General features: G+C 33.1%; 1 protein-coding gene across 1 annotated transcript in view; it reads left to right on the forward strand.

Annotated features, from left to right (window-relative positions):
- Positions 1-14,118, forward strand: part of knockout (Stork-head domain-containing protein knockout) — a 263,079-nt gene that overhangs the window by 73,686 nt on the left and 175,275 nt on the right. The gene's annotated exons all lie outside the window — the stretch shown is intronic.

The following is a 14,118-nucleotide window of genomic DNA, read 5'->3' on the forward strand; positions in this document are numbered from 1 at the left end:
TGCAGATTCGTTTTATAGTTATGTCGTTATGTTTTATAGTTAATCGTTATTACAAAAAAAGTCTCACTTCCCGTCAACTCACCATGTTTTTTATACGCTGTTATGTCATTCATCTTAATCATGGATTAAAGTATTAACATGCGATTTATATAAACCGATTGACAGATGTATTTTTGCTATAATACTCTATTAAAGTTGTTCTTTCTGTTTGTTTGAGTATTAGTAAAATTATGAGATAAAAAAAGCGTATAATAAGCCTTAAAAACCGATATTTTATGATGTAGAGCGAATATTTCTGGTACGCTATAACATGGAAATCTTCAGTAACATTTCAAAACGAATTCCTCTTGAAAGCCGGCGATGTATTGGCAACTGCTATGGTGTTGCAAACGTTCAGAGGCGATGGTATTTGTCCATCAGATAACTTGCTTGCCTCATCCCTTTATATATATAATTTATATAAAGTGAAAGAAGTCACGGGCGTAAGTAAGTGCAAAAATTATTTCGCAGAGTTGATCAGTGAATGAATGCACAGGATGTGACTATTACCGCACTCATAGTACCTACTTTATATTTTCTTTAGATTCAGCGTAGATAAACATTTTGGTTATTACGTATTAATGCGAGTTATATCATATTATATTAAACGTTATGGTTGTTTTAACATTGCTTCGAATTAAATTAAAGAACCTATAAGAAAAGCTTTAAAAGCGGGACTAATTTAAATCACGTTGTATTTAATAATCAAATAAGTATTTCTACCTAATAACAGCAGTGTTAGGCGCTTCTGTGTTCCGGTTTGAAGGGTGTGGTAAGGGAGAGAGACTTTTCCGAGGCGTTCCAGCTTAGTCCTCAGGGGTAGCGGCGCATCTGTGGCCGACCTCAGGTAGGAATATCTAATCCTATCTGGGGTTGATTACAGATGTCCATGGGCGGCAGTAGCCACTTACCATCAGGTGGACTGCATGCTCGTCTGCTACTCTTGTATTATAAAAAAACAAGTAAATTTCATTTCTTTATGAAAAGAAAAGTATATAAACGAACCAGACTTGAATTATTTTAATAAATCGTGCAACTTGCTTGATTAACCTTGCGTTGACAGGGTTCCGTACCAGATAATACTATGAATGAAAGACATCCCTATCTTTTCTTATATTATGTAAGGGAAAATGCGTTTACCAATTGTAAACGTAGGTTTCTTCGTTTTCTTTAAAACCATTTCTTGAATCAATAATACATGTCGCAGACGTAACAGTAATCGGAAATGCCGTAAACATTCTAATTTCACTGAATACGACAAGATTTTAAATGAAAGTTCACTTTTACAATAAAACAACAACGGCATGCAATTGTCATGCATATCGATCCAATCAAAATTTTAATTTGGAATGTAATCAATTTAGAAGTCAATCGTAGCCGACGAATCGTCTGCAATAAAACACTATTTTTCAATTCTAAGCCATAAATAAAGTAGTTAAACGGAAAATTACGTGTAATATACGTTTATCAGAACCGTTTGTGGATTTATTTAGGTATTATTATAAAGTTATTATTTAAAGAAATTGCATGATTAATTACTGTACATCTGCCGAAGAAGTAAATAGCTAAGTGCGAGTCGGGTCACGTGGAGACGATTAAGTTCTTTACGTGTCCCGTAGAACATTAAAGATTTTTTTATGTTTCCTGGAAACTGTGGATAAGGATTAACATTCATTTTACACCTATTAGTTGTAGAAGAAAATATGCTGTGACAGACAATTCTATTCTACTTTTATTTAAACACATTTAAAAGTTTCGTTACTATAAGCTTAAAACATTAAATCATGCTTAATCACATACAAAAACTGCAATCATAACTAACCTAACTCAATATAAATTTCTATTTAATTTCGTAATTAAAATATAAGGTATGAGATTGTTATTTTTCAATTGGTCTCAAACAATAGCTCGCTCGGCAGGCTTTGTTTGTTCAGTAGATTTCATCTTTGTTCGACGCCAAGTAATTTCCCCTGCAGACAGAATAAAGCCGCATCACACGATCGGCGTGTAGGCAATACACTTTTAAATTTTAGGTTTAAGATTACTTAAATTTTTTACACCTGGTTGAGAAATAATAGCAGTACCACCGAATAATGTAATAAAAACGTATAGTAAAATATTATCGCACATATTTGTAATGAAACGTTGTGGCATCAAGTTTGCGGTGTGAAAATTGTTATGCACAAATACTTAAATGATGATTAAACGCGTACTTATATTCACGTAATTTAATCTCATAATAATAATTATAATTTTCAGTGAAGTCTTTAAGAATTGGAATGTTTTTAATACATTGGACTGGTTGTTTAAGTTTAACGCCAATACTTAAAATAATTCATAGTACTATTCCGTCATATTGCGTCAGTATACACTTAGTTCAGAACAAATTAAATTCTGTGCTTTTTGATTTGATTTGATATATTGATGGAAGTAATAGCAATAAACACTTTAATTAAAGAAATAACGGAAATATATTATTCATATTTCATGAAATTTACAATAATAACAATAAAATATTTATATTTTTTCCTTATTATTCAACACGATACTTTTGATTGAACGCAACGACGGAATTATACGTCATTCAGACATAATGTGACTTTCAATTTGGCAACAAAGGGGTTAATTTTAATCATAATTTTATTCTTTAATACGATCGTGAGGTGTCGGCGTGGTATACGAGATTAATTCGATATACTTATAGAATTGTCGGGATTTCCAGTCATTATTATAAACCTTCACCTTTCAGTAATCCATTCTCTTTTTAAATTTAACCTTATGATATTAGATAATTTCTAAAAATAGTGCTCAATCGTGCCTCCATCCTGCAATGTAGCGGAAGTCAGGCTTATCAGTAAATGTCCACGACTGAATTGTCTATTTACTGTAACATGAAAAATATAATAGATTTATCATCTACCTTGACGGCAAGCACGATAATAAATAATTAAAAAATGAGTTCTATAAATAAAATAATAACGGTGACTGTAATAATTTAATCTGCAATCAATTCAAACTTAATTGACAACAGCGTTCAAAGTTTTTAATTAATTTTAAAGTTGCTAAAAATTGTATGCGACTTTGTCTAAAAGCACGTCTTACAGACGCTTTATTGCAACCGTATTTACTAAGTTCGTATCTGTAATCAACCTCAAATAGCATTCAGTCGACCCCAAGTACGATCTCCCATGGGATCGTAATTAGGAATCCTAAGGGAACTCGGCTACAGCTGCCTTGCTACCCCTAAGCTGTCGGATCAAATGCGGTTTGGTGGACTTCAGTAACATTTGAAAACCTTAGAGAACTTTCGACCTACAAAGGATATTTATGTTTTTTCCTTCGCTGCAACATATTATGGAGTACTCCTAATAATAATAATTTTAAAAAATCTTAGAGGAAAAACCAAAGGTGTGGAACATGAACTCCTAACCCTGAACGTGGAATAATGAGTTTTTTACTATGTTTATATTGTCTGAAATAAATGATTATTATTATTATTATTTACTATATTTATTTGCTCAATACCACTTTTGCAAAACACGAAAACGTGTTAAGACATCTGTATTTCAATTGTTGTACCACAAATACTTAAGATAAATATTTTTATTGTATTGTCATATTTAAAGATTTTCACGATATTTCAATATTTCATCTTTAATTTTCACAATGTTACTAACAAGATCATTTGAAGCATTGTAACATTGAATTGCGACAAACCAACGCTCAAAAGATACTCTACGATTAAGCAATAGCAAATCTCATTCGACGAAACTCCAAATTGTACAAACTCGTAATGAAATATGAAATTGAAAATACTAATTGCCCTTGTGGAGTTGAAAGCGAAAACATAATTACGATTATAAAATACTAATTGATTTGTGGAAACAATAACCCGACCTTCTAACAACGAATGACAAAACCGTGAAATTTGCCACTGTTTTAGTCCGAGTATCAAGCTGATAAAAATAAACAAGTTCGCTAACTAATTTCAAAATTTCATTGTAATGATTGAGTATAATAGTTATTCAATAGCCAAAATTAAAGTTTGTGAGAGTGAAAAATTATAGATTGTTTCGCATTGTGCAAATGTTGGGGTAATAAATACGTATTGAAAAGTTAACTAGCTTTTCGACCCTGGTTTTGGGGACAAATAAATACCTTTGTTAATTGAATACAAAGATTTGATTGAGTAATCCTATTAACTGAGAAATTCATAGAAACCCTATGAAACTTTCTGTTTCTTACTCTTTTGTCGTCTATTAGTTACTTATTACAAATATATTTGAGAAGTTTCAAGGGAATTTATTAAATTACACTTAACACTGGAACACCAGCTCTAATTATAGTCAACTATACGCAAATAAATAAATGTAATATTTCCGTCTCGTGAAATAAAGAAGATGCATACTTAAGCACACATGTGTAGTGTTTGCGTTGTTCCTTATATATACCGAAATACCTTTTGATGGGAGCTTCAAATATATATATCTTTCACACGCAAGTGATAATTTAGATAGGTACGAGCATAGAAAAGAAAAGCAAGGGTACGAGTATCTCAAATTGAAGACCATTAAAATTTGATAGAAGTGCTATAATTTTTTTATGGTCTTAATAAAAATATTATCCAATTCTTCAGTAATAATCTTAGTCTTTAATTCATATGGTTTAATGCAAAATTTAAACGAAATATACAGCTAATTTCTTTATACAAGTTACTTTACGTTCCGACTAGAAATATTTGCTTTATGATAGCGAATAATCATGTCTAAAACTTGATTTATTAGACACTAATATAATTCGAATCGCAATGTCCGCGGTATTAGCGCTAATGGTATTTACTTGTGGTCATAACTCGAAAACTTGTATTGATTCCATAAATAACTTATCGAAACAATCCCTTCAGTTCAGGAATGTGGTTTCTAGGACATGAATATTATGATTACTTCTATGTAATATAGGTATCGCTTAGGAATTTTATAAAGAGAATCTATTGTTATAGCGTATAATTATTTAATATTTTTACATATGTAATGAAAAAATGGAAATTTATGTCACACAAAATGAGTATTTGACGACCTGCGTGTGCGGAGTGGTCACCATACCGGTCTGATGCGCATAGGGTTCCAGGTTCGATCCCCGGCCAGACAGATATATAAATGATGAATTTCGATTACTGTTCCTGGGTCTGGGTGTTTATGTATTTGTCTATGTGTGTGTCCATGGTACCCACGACACAGGGAATCCTAGTGTGGAGCTGTTAGTGTAGAAAGCGTTTTATTTATTTTTATTTATTACTAGCTGACCCAAACGTTGTGTTGCCATATAAATAAAAAAATATTAAGGGTGAACAACCCTTATCACTTAGGGGTATGAAAAATAGATAGTAGCCGATTATCAGATCTACTGATATGCATATTAAATTTGGTGAAAATCGGTACAGCCGTTTCGGAGGAGTACGGTAACTAACATTGTGACACGAGAATTTTATATATACGATTTATTTTCGCCAAATCACTTATACTTTTACGATAGGGTCGTATAATTCTGAAAAGAACCGATTGTTACTATTCTTCGTCCAGTAGAGTGGAATCAAATAGAGGGATGGACAGACAGACAAGTTTGATAAAAAGGATTAAGTTTAACGAATGAACTGAAATTTAAAGAAACAAAAACCATTCCTTTCATTCTTTTAGCACCTTGTTTCAATTTCGCAACTTGTCAGTACAATTGGTTTCGTCGGTGGGAAGTGATTCATCAAAGTGTTACTCGGTTGTTTTCAAAACCCTAAAACAACATCCGCGCTTCTTTTAAGCCACTGATGCTTCCTGACCCACTTGTTCTACCGGGAACATAAAGCGAGGTACGATTCCTGTTAACGAGATTAAAGTGTTTTAGGCGAGTATTAAAACTGATTAAGTGCCTTTTTCCGGTCACGCGTCATGTGGGCCTATGTCCAAATGTTTTCAGCACTACGTGTGAATTAACTCGATGCAGTTTCTTCGTGCAGTTTCCACACGCTTGACGCTACTTGTCCACCGCAACTGTCACCGAGCCGATACCGACAAAAAGTTTTAAAAAGTATGTGAAGAAAGAGAGGAGGCCCGTGCCGAGTATGTTGACCATAATGGGTTGATGACGAGTTTCCTTGCAATATACTAGCCTGTAAAAACTATTTATAAAACAATAGGACGTAGAGGTAAGGCCAATTAGGGCCAACTTTGCGAATGACTATAAGTAAATATCTTCTGAACATCATAAGAATATTTTATTCTTTCATACTTTTTAGAGCATCATTCTTATATCGGGTTAATTTTTTTTAAATTCTTTTCTACATAATATTATAATTATGATATTTTCTCGCTTTACTCGTTACTCGGATATGGTACAACAAGTCCCGAACTTAAGTAATTCCAGGAGCCCCTTTGTTCTTCACCGGCACATAAATTGTGTTGTTGCAATTGACCTGAAATCAACATTTAGCCACTAAAACCTTTTTGCGTTTTCCGTAAGATGTTTCATTATCCGAAAGTGTTAACATTGCCTCAATGCGGGTATATGTTACCTACCTACGGCATATATTAGTAAAGATCGCTCAATCCTAACAAGAAAATCTTACCAGTTTTGACAATTAAAATTGTCACTGTAATCTATTTTCGTGTTTGAAAAATATTGAAAAAATGTAGTTTTTAGATCATTTACGAATGAAACGATATTTCTCCGCACTTTTTCTTCGATTTCGTGTTTTTGCACGTCATGATTGCATATGTCGGCATTGATCCGCGTATATTACACCATGACAGCCATTAAACGGCTGACACATTTGTCAGCCGTTAAACCATTTAATTGCTTCCTTCAATTACAAGGTGGTGAGATATCTATACTTGTCAATAACCTACGGTAAAATTTTGCGAAACGAATAAATTACTGCGTTAAATGAATGATGGTTTATGTCGCTATGCTATCTTGGGTTAAAACATATGCAAATGTAAAATACTGCAATTTTGTATTTCATGTTTCTTTATAAAAAAAAATGTCTAAAGCACATCCGTGAGTTTTAATAAAACCAATCCCATATTTCAAGTTAAGCTTTTATTTTCTGCTTGTTGTCCTGTTTTAGCTTATTTTTTAAAGAGTGGATTGATTTTACGGAATTTAGGATTATTTAGAGATTGAAGGAGTTTTTAGAGTTCCCATGTTCAAAATGAAAAATCGCGGAAAATCAATAAAAATTGTTATACACACACACATAGGTAAACATACGATATGATAATAAAGTAAATTAAAATACACATTGGCGGTACTACGATCAAAAGATCGTATCAAAAGTACAAAATCTCCATAGATATTAAAATCATTTCTAGTAAATCCAAGTTATTATTCGCATACAAAAGTGTTCGAATAACGCGATGGTTATCAAAGGCCTTATCGAGTAATGAAAGGTAGGGATGGCTTTTTCTAAAAAATCGATTCTTGAATCGCATCGAATCGAAGTGTGATAAACCGATTATTAAAAAAAAACGAGGCCTAAAGGTTTTATTCTACAAAAATCGATATTCGATCTATTTAGGGGTGAAGCTAGCAAAGGTGGTCAGGACCAAACAACTACAGAAATACGCATCCGCATATCTAACAATTTGTTAAAATTTCATCACCTTCGAAGAGATCGAATTCAGATTTACTGACGATCCATTACTGGAGACCATTGAAGAATCCAATGATTTGGTGGATTAAAATCGATTCTTCGATTAATGGAATATGGCGAATATCGAGATTGCCATCCCTAATCCAAGGTTTAATTTGTCGCAGTTTCAGGTGGCCAGTTACGTGCCATTGTCGTATCGGTAATAAATAGCTTTCCATTATTAGACGTGGGAACTATATTTCATTGAGTTTTTAATTTTGTGAGGCATGGTTTGTGAGCGAAAGTAGTTATAATAATGAATTAGTACCCTGCGCCGGCGCTTTACTCTGCTCTTGTCGTTATGCAGAATTTGTTTAATATTTCTTATATTATCATCAACATCATCATCAACCCATTATTGTCCCACTGCTGGGCACGGGTGTCCTCCCATAATGAGAAGGATTAGGCCATAGTCCATCACGATGGCCAAGTGCGTATTGGTAGAATTCACATACCTTTGAGGTTTTTTTTTATAAATTTCTCAGGTATTCAGGTTTCCTCACGATGTTTTCCTTCACCGTTTTAGCAAGTTATAATTAATTTTTAATACGCACAAAATTTCGAAAAATCAGAGGTTTGGCCTGGGATTTGAAACTCGGATCCCTCGATCAAGAGGCCGAGTTTATTAACCACTAGGCTATCACTGCTGTTACTATATAATATAGCAATATTTGCCATAGAACACACAATAGTAATCCTAACTTAGCTTTAATAAACCATGAAAAACGTCTAAAATTATCGATGTGATAAAATTTAATTCCCACGAACAATAATGGAATGGAGTAGAAAGCTATCACCGATTGCCGATACAGGTAAATTCGTCCACACAATAGAACATTACACGGGTCGGTTACCTTAAACTATTGCAAATTAAATCTCCATAGGTTTTATTGCGCTATCAAGTTGCAAATGAGTTAAGTGTAGTGTTAACGGAGAATGGGAATGGACCAGTAGGCCTTAGTTTTAGGCCCAACTAACTTTAACACACACAGTGAACAAAGTATTTTTCTTTAATTCACGACTTATTTAGAATTAGCAATGCAGCAATGCATGCGGGTTTCTGCTAGGAACTCTATGTTATATGGAGTTGGGGGTATGAAGACTTGAGGGCTCCGCAATTATTTTGTCATAGTGGGTGGTAACACGAACTAATTGAATCGAAATATCTAGAACATACCTAAAATATGAATGTAATACTTAGTTGAATAATGTGAGTACCTATACCAATTCCAATAGTTATTTTATATGACAAATTTAATCACAATTATTGAAACAAAAAATAGTTTTTCCGCTAGAAAGTTTTACTATTCTCACTAGCTTTGTATAAGTAATTTCATCTTAATTAATATCAAATAAAATCGCAAGCTTATTGATATATCGATAATATCTAAACGAGATGGATTCAAACGATTATATATAGTATATCGTAGACCCGGAGGGTCTAAGTTCACAGGGCTTTCAATTGCAGCCAATAAAATTATAGCAATTACGGAATGATGTGTTTTTATTACACTCTGACCGGCGGCGTATCTATTAAAACATAGCTTACTTTTCCTTCTAGCGTTATTATTGTATATTGAATCTTATTTCAATGTATTGAAGCTTGAGCTAAAGTTTAAGGCATGTTGTATACAATACAAGCTGTGCTTGCGACTTTGTTCGCGTGGATTCAGTACCCTTAGTATGAGTTTATTCTGTTTTTACAAAAATGACTGATTTTGTATTTCTTTACGTATTTCCCATACATTTTCAATCAGTTCAGCTACAGTCCGCTAGAGCGCTAATTGGACATGTATGTATGTATGGGCAAATACGTAAACAAATACAGAAACAGTCATTTTTGTAAAAACGTAAAAACTCAAACTAAGGGTGTCATGTAAAGTAACCTACGGAATGTAATGTCAATTGTACAATGCAATCTATCTATCAAGTTAACGACGCACACCAGTAAAGTAAAATTGAACAAGTAATGCTTCGTTATAAATTGAAATAACTTTTGTTAAAGTACATTGATTTGAATGAAATAAACACTAAATTTTAAGCTACTAGGAACATAGGCCAACTAGGAACATATTGTCATTCGAATAAATTCAATTTAGTAGTTTTGGTTGATTCGATTTCAAACACGCATAGAAATAGACAGACATCTAAAAATATTTAAGAGATACAAATTGCTATAATTACTTATTCTGAGTTTTCTTAACTAGTCTTTTGGAAATAAATTTCACGTACAGACACGAAGCTGACATTCTCTTACACATATAGATTAGTAGCAATCAACCGATGACAAGTCTTCTTTCTACTCTCACACACCAATCACACGGGTCGTTATCGATTCGACTGTACTTCTCGCCATATTATTATAAACTTATATTAATCTGTTACGTAAACAGCCCTTTCTAAGACTAAATAGGGACCGTTAGCAAACCTGTTCCTTTATCGATGGTACTATTTAAAGAAAACGCAACTTTCTTAAGGAATATTGGGTATCGGTTTACGTCGCTACGGTCGCTAATTATGCTGTTTTATTATGTTTTAGTTAACTTTTACTAACAAACTTGTGGTGGAGTGTATTTTTTTAATTTACACGTCGTTATCATTATTAGTATTATGTTTTACTTTTTTACGATGCGGCAAACTTAAATCTTTGTAGCAGTAGTTGTGTTAAGGCACTCATTTTATTTCTATATCCCACTGCTTAGCTGCTAGGTGATGACAGGAGCGCATTCCTTGATGACACTCCAATATATTTGTGAAATAGGTACGGGTAGTTAACTCGTATTGAAGGTTTCTAAACTGCCTATAACTTCGACGAGCTTGAACGACTGCTCTCCTATAAAAACAACCGGGACCCACGGCTTAACTTACCCTCCGAAACACGAAGTGCACATGACATTTAATTACTAGGAGTCACCCATCCAACTTCCGACCGCGCTCGACGTAGCTTAATTTTTTCGTAGGTAGCTTAAACTTATTTGGTGCACATTAAAATAAATTGTCTTTCTTCAAGAAAGGAAGTATATTTTGCAAACTAAACAATTGCAAACTAAACTATAAGGGCAGTCAAAGCTACTGTTACACAATACCATTTAGATAAATTTTTGAACCCTCGACATAAATAATCCAACAATTATAACAATAATTTATGTCCAATATCGATGATAATTGCCTCGATAAGATTTAATTTGTTATTATCGAGATTCGTGACCGTCGGACAGGAGCTTTCTATTCAATCTAACTCTCAGGTTAATTGAGCATTAAAAATATTAAACTGTTTTTCGTTCAACACGCTCGGTAATTACTGGTCTTAAACGATTTTGATTGTCTATAACAGCGAACGGTAGTCAAAGTGTCGGACGAAATTTGTAATGTTATAGTAATATTAGTTACATATTTATAATGTATTCTTTTATAGTAAACTAGCTGACCCGGCAAACGTTGTGTTGCTATATAAATAAAAAATGTTTAGTGTGAACAACCCTTATCACTTAGGGGTATGAAAAATAGATAGTAGCTGATTCTCAGACCTACTGAATATGCATATACAATTTGGTGAAAATCGGTAAAGCCGTTACGAAGGAGTACGGTAACTAACATTGTGACACGAGAATTTTATATATAAGATATACCTTTAATCAGTTATCGAGCTTGTAACATTACATTGGAATGTTAGGAAAGTCCCGTTTCGTAAAAAATAATACGTATTGCACGACTCATGATGCGAAGCATCAGAGAGTGCTTTACGATCGAAAAATTTTTTTCGGTTCATTTTGGCGGCTATTTTTATTATTATAGCCTTGATAGTTCATGGAATCAAGATATTTTGCATACTATTGTCGAGATAATTTAATGGTGATTAATTCTATACTTTTTAAAAATTGATTTACTGCAATAGAATTGGAAAAAAACACCAAAATAGGTCAAAAAAATTTCCTGTCCGTCATGTGTGAAACCTGAAAACACTGTAACTTGTGAAAAAATCCATCATTTGAGTTAATTTTTTTTTTTTTAAATTCTAATCGACGATTGTAGGTCACTGAATGCGTATGATTAATTAATTCAGTGTCGTTTAATTGCAATTAATAAAAAACGAAAACTACAAGACTGTATATGTATATCTATAGATATTATGTACATTTATTCCACCAGGGGCGCTTGTACAGTACCTTCTTCCTACTACAGCTGTTTTTTCGGCAATTAATTTTGAACGACTTAAGCTTTTTTTTTTTTATATTTCATAATTAAATGAGCATTATGAGTCGTGCACTTTTGGATTTTCCAAACTTTATTTATTTTTACTTATATATCATTTACGTTACCCTTAGGTATCAAAAGTAAATAGTTTAAAGCAAATGACAAACAATTTTCATTAAATACTAATGTAATTATTTTTCATTATCTTTAAAATACAAACATTAGATTTAACTTAGGCTTAGATTTAGCTTATTATAACATTTTAGATCAGCAAAACGGTATGCAAATTTGATTATAGTTATGTGTTACTTTATCTAACACATCTCTATCAACTGTCAAATGGCATACTCATCTGTTTATTATTCGTAATTGGGTATAACCTTCGGGGAAAGGGCGTTTAATGTTACGTGAATTCTTCAATTAGCCATATATATGTTAATTGTATTATTAATGGGAGGCGGCTGTTAGGAGAAATCGTTTAATATAGATCCCAACATTTTGAACACCTTTCCTATGCTTCGAATTTAAAGGTGATATATGAATTTAAATTAATATAATAAAAAACAAAAAACAGTAAAGTTAAACTTAGTTGTTTAAACAATTGTCAAGTAGTCTGGTTGACTTCTTTGGTGACCCAATTGCTGGCATGCATTTCGCTCAAAGAATTGATATAACAATTCAGAGAGGAAATGCTGCCAGCGTTTTGGGGACCTTGTCCAAAGACAGTGATGGTGACAAATTTTGATGGTAGTGTTTTTGTTTTTATATTTTGATTTTCTTTTTTGTATATATGTAGGTAAATATTGTAAAAAGTTCTTTTTTATTTTATAATGATGGGAAATAAATGAGGTAGTGAAGCTTTGAGAACCGCAGATTTGTAAGATGTGCGCCTTACAGATGTACGGGCCGATGATTGAGTGGTTTATAGTTTTGTTACGTGAATGAAAGTGTTATGGTCAATCATTTAGTAAATAGCTTTTTTATAATATAGGAGTAGCAGACGAGCAGGCAGTCCATCTGATGGTAAATGGCTACTGCCGCCCATGGATATCTGTAATCAACCCCAGATTGGATTAGATACGTATCTGAGGTCGGCTACCGATGCGTCGCTACTCCTGATGACTAAGCTTCGGAAAACTTCTTCCCGCTACGGGGCACGGATCCCCTCAGCGTGATGTCCTAAACGCCACAGTGCACCATGGTCAAGTGCATATTGGTAAACATGCCTTTGTATTTTTTATTTTGTATACAACATTCAGGTTTTCTTGTCTTTTTCTTTTACCTTTACAGCACGTGATAATTAATTTCCTATACGACAAGTATGTAACACCATTAAACTTTGAGAACCACTGACTTACAAGGAAAATATGTGTGTGTTACAGGCACACGCGCCTGATTGAGTGGTGCGTCGTTTTGTTCGTCGAAGAAAGTGTTGTATTGTCAATCAAACTTAGTAAATAGATCGAGCAAATAAAATGTTGTTTACTTATACTTTGATTGGAGATTTATTTCAATTAAAAATGTAGCATTGTTTTATTTATAAGGTTTCATTATATTTGTTTGGAATATATGATTGGACCGATTGTCAATTCAAATTATTAAATGGTAAGTTGTAATCATAGTCGTAGAATTGTTTAAAATTTCTATATCGAGTATTCTATATCGAATGAAGGTGGTGGAAAGCCCTTTGAATCGACTCCGTCGACACCACCGTCACACCTATTGGTAATAGCGTTACTGTGTTTTGGTTTTGAAGGGTGGTAAGGAAGACATACTTTTCTAAGGCGTTTCAGCTTAGTCCTCAAGGGTTTTTTATAGCCCATTTATGGCCTCAGGTAAGAATCTAATCTGATCCGGGGTTGAATACAGATGTCCAAGGACGACAGTAGCTACTTACCATCCGGATGACTGCATGCTCGTCTATATATATTATAAAAAAAATACAAAAAATTAAAACCGACTTCTATGTCACTACAAAGTGAAAAATAATTGAAATAAATGTTGGTTTAGTACATAGTTCTGAAGTCGGCGCTCAATATATGAGCCTTCCTTTAGGAATGCTTTGTCAACATACAAAACATTACTTAAAATATGATCTTTAACAACAAATAACTTAAAATATTAAATTGAATATCATTATATCTTATACGGAAATTTATGTCAACTTAAACAAATTACCTTCATTTAGGTGATGTAATCAGTAA

Source organism: Epargyreus clarus, unplaced genomic scaffold (genome assembly GCF_041222505.1).
Source record: "Epargyreus clarus isolate Ecla_fem2 unplaced genomic scaffold, WU_Ecla_fem_2.2 ptg000021l, whole genome shotgun sequence".
In the NCBI taxonomy this organism is placed as follows: Eukaryota; Metazoa; Arthropoda; class Insecta; order Lepidoptera; family Hesperiidae; genus Epargyreus; species Epargyreus clarus.